We start from the raw sequence: 6,190 nt of genomic DNA, 5'->3' as shown, positions 1-6,190 counted from the left end.
GACAGAGGTTTAAGAGACAGATAAATAGCGAGTTGGCTGAAACAATCGGGGTAGATAGGGGGAGACGCCGAGAGATACAGATGGGGGAGACAGCAATGGCAGACAGATGAGGAGACAGAGACAGAGAGAGAGGCATACAGGAGAGACAGGACCAGAAAGACCTACGAGGAGGGAGAATAAGAGAGACATATGGGGGATCAGAGCGAGAGACAGACATGGGTAGGAGAGTGGGAAAATAGACTGATGGAGACAGGCGGTGGAAAAAGACAGATGGCAAGACAGAGAGAGGCAGGTGGGGAGAAAGAAGGAGGAGGCAGACCGGTAATACACCGAGAGAGAGAGAGAGAGAGAGAGAAATCGTACGGTAGCAGAGTGGGAATGTTACTGAACTCCTAATCCAGAGGCCTGGTCCAAAGTTTCCGAGATATAACTTGAGATCCTGCAAAGGCAGCTGAGGAATTTAAATTCAGTTAATTGCATCAATCTGAATTTAAAGAGCTAGTATAAGAAATGACCATGATAATACTGGAGTGTCGTAACAATCCATCTGGTTCACTAATAGCCTTTAGGGGATGAAGGAGAGAGTGATACAGCAGACGGAAACGGGCAAGTCAGAAATAGAACAGACGGACCAGACAGACACAGCAAAGTTCGGGAGAGAGACAGCCAGACAGGGGAGACAGCGAGGGTGACAAACGGTGGAGTTAAACAGGAGGGAGACAGGGATGTCGCGACAGAGGAAGGCAGTAAGAGAAGTAGGTTGACAGACTGTGGGGCCAGACGGTACGAGAACTTCAAGGGACAGACTGGAGAGACAGACGGGAGAGGGGTGGAGGGGGAGAGACTAATGGGCACAGACGGGGAGACGGAAAAAGAGATAACAGCAGAGGAAAGAAAAAGACAGTGGGCGTCAGACGGAGAGACAGGCGGGAGGGGCACAAAGAAAGACAGACGGGGGTTACACACGTGGCGAGAAAGTCGACGGAGTGATAGATAGGACGAGAGAGTGTTGGAAACAGATGGCGAGACAGAAAGAAAGACAGATGTGAGGAGACAGAGAAAGAAAAATAAACGGGGAGACTCTTTCCACTCTCGCTCTCTCGTCCAATTTTAGTGAATAACAATGTAACTGACACTGTAAATAGTATCGTGGAACATAAAGTTGCAAAGAGACGTTTATTATGTGTTTGCGAAAAAAACTGTGCAGTTATAGGTCCCTGTGGCGAAGTGTAAATTCTTCCACATTGAACCTAAGAATGATGGATCAGAGTATATTATACTTCGACACTATGCCTGACAATGATATTTAGGAGTGCAAGTACTGTAATCTCTCCTAATCCTCCGGTTTTTGCTGGTCATAATTCACCTGTCTTTTGAACACCAAATGCCCCTGTTTCTGAAACTCCTAATTTCGTGTAGCCGTTGTCTGAATTCCCCATGTTTCAGAAGCTCCTTATCCCTCTGTTTCATGAGCTCCTTATCCCTCTGTTTTAGGAGCTCGTTATCCCTCTGTTTCAGGAACTCCTAATTCCCCTGTTTCAGGAGCTCGTTATCCCTCTGTTTCAGGAGCTCCTAATTCCATGTTTCGAGCTCCTTATTCCCCAATTTCTGCAGCTCCTAATTCTCCATTTTCTTGGACTCCTCATTGCTCTGATTCAGCTGTTTCTAGGTCCCCAGTTTCAGGAGCTCCTCATTTCCCTGTGTCAGGAACTCCAGATTATCCTCTTTCTGGCGCTCCAATTCCACTGTTTCTGCAGCTGCTCGTTCTACTGTTTCAGTAGCTTCTTTTTCCCTTGTTTTGGAGTAACTAATGTCCCTGTCACTGGAGCTCATATTTCCCCTGTATCAAGTGATCCTAATTCATTTATTTCTTTAACTCCTATCTCTCCTTTTCTGCTGCTCCTAATTCCCCTGCTTTACAAGGTAAAGTGCTGGAGCTCTTAATTTTCCTCTTCCTAATTACCTTATTTCTAGAGCTCCTCCTTTCCCTGATTATGATGCCCTCTCCTAACTCCCTAGTATTTAGAGCTAAGAACTGGAGCTGTCTAGCAATTTCTCTGTTTGTGGAGCTCTCTTCTAATTTTCAGGTTTCTGTAATGATCTCCTATTTCGCCTGTTTCTGGTGGCCCTTCATAAATCCCTCGTATCCGGAGGTCCTGATTACACTGTTTCTGTTGATCCTCATTCTCCGTGTTTCTGGAGATTCTAAGTCAACTGTTTCTTGATTCTATTTCCTCTCATTTTAGGGCTCTCTCATTCCGCTGTTGCTGAAGATCAACCAATGCTGCTGTTTCTGGAGCTCCTAATTCCCGTTTCTGGACCTTCAAATTTCCCTGTTTGCAGTGCTCCTACTTCCTCTGTTTCTGCTGCCCTATCCCAATTCATACTTTTTATGAATATCCTAACTCCGCTGTTCCAGCAGCTCCTACTTCTGCTGTATCTGGTGCACTTAACTCCACGTGTGTACAGTCACTCACTTGAGGTAATGGAAAGCCGTTTGCTTTAAGAAGCGGATGGCACATTTACAACATTGTCGATCTGGTTGCTTAAGCAGGACAAGCGGTGAAGTGGACATTCTTGCAGGATATTTCTGCTTGGATGCAAAAAGCAGGAAATTGAATGCCTAACGTTGCTGCAAACGGGAGACGAGTGGCCCAGAGTTTAATGCGAACAACTGCTAATCCATTGTGATCTGCATGCTCAGGTCCGAATCCCAGACTCGTTCTTATTGTGTTAAACGTTGGAATCCTTTTGTTGTTTTGTCAAGCACATAAAGCCTCATGGCCAAATTTGCCTTTTACTGTCAAGGATGCTGCACTTTGGTCATGTCAAATCTCAAATTAATATAGGGCCTGTAATTCCGGCCTGACTGGGTCTGTACGGAATATGTATGCAACCAGCACGGACTCATAAAAGCCCTTCCTTGGCGTGCGAGGCGCATGCACTGAAAATCAGATTTTCCAATGTCAAATTCTTGCTTGACAGATCGAACGCTCTTCAGGAGAAGGATATTCGATGGGTGAGTATGCGCTATTTGCCATCTATTGCTCAGCGAATGTCCTTAAATTTCTTGCGCCTGGGAAAAGCTGGCGCATAGCCTACTTTTATCAGCATAAGTGTTTTAAAACATGTAAAAAACTATAAAAACATCTACAAATAAAATGTAATAACATTTTTATGTTTAAAAAATCTGTTCACTAAGGAAGGTTTATTTTAAACCCTAAATAACAAACTTTTTTTTAAATCCGAAAAATATATTTGTTTCTAACACATTTGTTAACTTTAATTTAAATTAATATTAAATACGTGAGGTGTTTTTTTTTTAACTTTTTATGTGTGTTTGGGTGATGGGGGCGTTTTCATTCGTAATATTGAGAACCCCTACTGAAGGAGATGCTATTATTACAAATGATAATACTGTACCTTCTTTCGCTGTCCAGAGCCACGTGAATCCACCTTATCCCCCCACAGTTCCAAGACGTGAATGCGCTGCGAAGGGCGGGAAGCGAATGCCTCAGATGCGGACGGTGCAGGAGCAAAAGGTAGTTGTGGAACGTTATCACTATTTTCAGCTGAACGCCTGGGGGAAGCCGAGCACAATGACTTCAGGCCCAATATATTCATCAAAGGTAAAATTTACGTTCTTATGTTCTTATTCGCAAGATTATGGGGAGGGGGACTAATTTGATCGCTCTCTCAGAGACACAGCACAACCAAGTTGGGCCGAATAGCTTTCTTCACTGCCGTCAAAATATGCCCTTTTAATATAGAATGGGTTACGCACTTTACTGTCGGCTGCTCCTTGGTCTAGGGGTATGATTCTCTCTTTGGGATTTTCACAGGGAAAGGCGAGAGGTCCCGGATCAGTTTGTGTCTGTCTAAATGGATTTGCTGTCAGTCCAGGATCAATCTGTGTCTATTTTCAAAGGGATTTGCTCTCAGACCCGGGTCATTCTGCGCCGGTTTAAAATTAAAGAACTCGCAATCCAAGAACATTCTTTATCTGCTTCAGGGGTATTTGCTTTCAGACCCAGTCAAGGGTCATTCTGCAACTGAATAAAAGGGATGTGCTTGCAGTCCCGGATCATTCTGTGTCTGTTTAAACGTGATGGTTGTCAGTTCCGGTGCATAATCTTTCCCTTTAAGACGGATTTTCACATAGTCCCGGATCACCATGTATATTTTGAAAAGGAGTGTGATTTCAGCTGTGATGACCGAATTAAGCTGTCGTGTTCCAAGTTCCAAGCCCAGATAAATTGCGCACCCAGATAGCAGCGTTTCTGTTCATTTACTTGAAATATGCTCCGCTTTTCCAAAACCCACTCCTTGATATAGCTGTTGCCCCTAATTTGCTCGGAATATAATCAACAACAATGTTTTTCCTCATTGCAGCAGCCGCGTGGCTTAATGGATAAGGCGTCTGATTTTGATTACAACCGCGACGTTATCAGAAATTTGCAGGCTCGACTCTTGCTGCTGTAAATTAACTCGCTGCGGGAACTGTTATATTCTTTGTTGTCTTTCTGCCACAAAACCAGCCATCTAGTGCAGTCACTGACCTGAAGGAAAGGAAGGCTGTTTGCTTCAAGAAGCTAATGGCACATTTTCACTGTCGATCTGGTTGCACGGGCAGAACAAGCGGTGAAGTAGACTTTATTCAACATTATTTGTGTTTGGATGCAAAAACCAGCAGATTCAATTGCTGACGTAGCTAGCAATAGGAGACGAGGTGACCGAGAACTTCAGGTGAAGATCTGCTAATCCAGTGTGCTGTGCATGCGTGAGTTCGAATTCCATCCTCGTCGTTATGAGGTTAAGCAATTGACCCTTTCGGTTATTTTTTCAATCATATTTAATCTCATGGCCAAATTCAACATTTAGTGACAAGGATGCTGCACTTTGGTCATGTAATGTTTCAAATTAATAATATATTGATCAAAGGGAAAACATTAGCAGGGCTATGATCATGGGGTCTAATTAGATGGTCTCTGAGAGACAGTACATGCAGGATGGGCCGAATAGTGAACTAACGTCAGAGTCTGAGCCCGAAGCTTGTCGCTGTCGGCGGCTCGTTGGTCCAGGGTTAAGCTTCTCGCTTCGAGATTTTCATAATTCAAATGTAAGAGATCTCGATTTCAAATCCCGAACGAGCTCCGCTATCTTTTAGACAAAATCCGCTTCTCACAGCCGGTCGACATGTGAGAAAAATTAAAATTTTAAATGAAAACGTGTAATTTCCCGCAGTTGTTCCCATGGCGTCCAAATCGCAGAGTTTCACAGAAACAAGGTGACATTTACTAATTGAGTAAAATTTAAATATCTCAGATTTTGATCCCTCTGTTTTTTTTGTCAATCACATTTAACCTCATTGCCAAAATCACTTTTTACTGACAAGGATGCAGCTCTTTGGTAATGTAATGTCTCAAATTAATAATATATTCATCAAAGGGAAAACATTAGCAGTACTATGGAGAGGGGGACTCATCAGATCGGTCTCTGAGAGTCAGCACAGGCACGATGGGCTGAATAGTAAACTACCGTCAGAATCTGAGAGTTGCACTCCTCATTGTCGGCGGCTCGTTGGTCTAGGGGTATGATTCTCGCTTTGGGATTTTCACAATTGACATGCGAGAGGTCCCGGGTTCAAATCCCGGACGAGCCCTGCCAACTTTTAGTCAAAGAACCGCTTCTGAGCAGGTCGACATGTGAGAAAATGTACATATTTCAAATTAAAACGTGTGATATCGCTCCGTTGTTCCCACATCGTCCAAATCCTGGAGTTTACCAGGAGCAAAGTGAAACTCACCTAACTGAGTAAAATTAAAGTATCTCAGATGTACTCGGCTCTGTTTCTCATTGGACAAGCTAAACTTGTGTTTAATTCCTACCAATACTTGATCAGTATATCTTCGTTTCTGCACGAATGAACTCACCTCCATTGGGATAAGCACACATTCAGCGTCAATCTTAACTTCAACGTGAAGCAAACTCTGCCCTGAATATGAATGCATCCTGTTTCTCGAGCGCTGAAAAGTCGTGAGAAGGTGACTTTTGAATTAATCCCTTGGCTGCCGAATTCAAACCGGAAAAGACATCAATCCGGGAGGCCAAGCTGCCTGGTCTGATTAAAAGGCCCTATATTTCAGGCATGTTATAGTCTTCTGGCCTCAACATTAGGTTCAGCGTATCG

At 43.7% G+C, this 6,190-nt stretch overlaps 1 non-coding gene across 1 annotated transcript; it reads left to right on the top strand.

The window, feature by feature from the left end:
• The first annotated feature begins 5,574 nt into the window (after positions 1–5,574).
• trnap-ugg (transfer RNA proline (anticodon UGG)) lies at positions 5,575–5,662 on the top strand. The gene is given in 2 exon segments: positions 5,575–5,610; positions 5,627–5,662. It is a non-coding gene; the product is annotated as a tRNA-Pro (tRNA).
• Positions 5,663–6,190: the final 528 nt, after the last annotated feature.

The sequence above is a fragment of the Pristiophorus japonicus genome, unplaced genomic scaffold (assembly GCF_044704955.1).
Source record: "Pristiophorus japonicus isolate sPriJap1 unplaced genomic scaffold, sPriJap1.hap1 HAP1_SCAFFOLD_312, whole genome shotgun sequence".
Lineage (NCBI taxonomy): Eukaryota > Metazoa > Chordata > Chondrichthyes > Pristiophoridae > Pristiophorus > Pristiophorus japonicus.
Note: the sequence above shows the minus strand (reverse complement) of the source record. Positions and strands in the feature narration are given on the sequence as shown.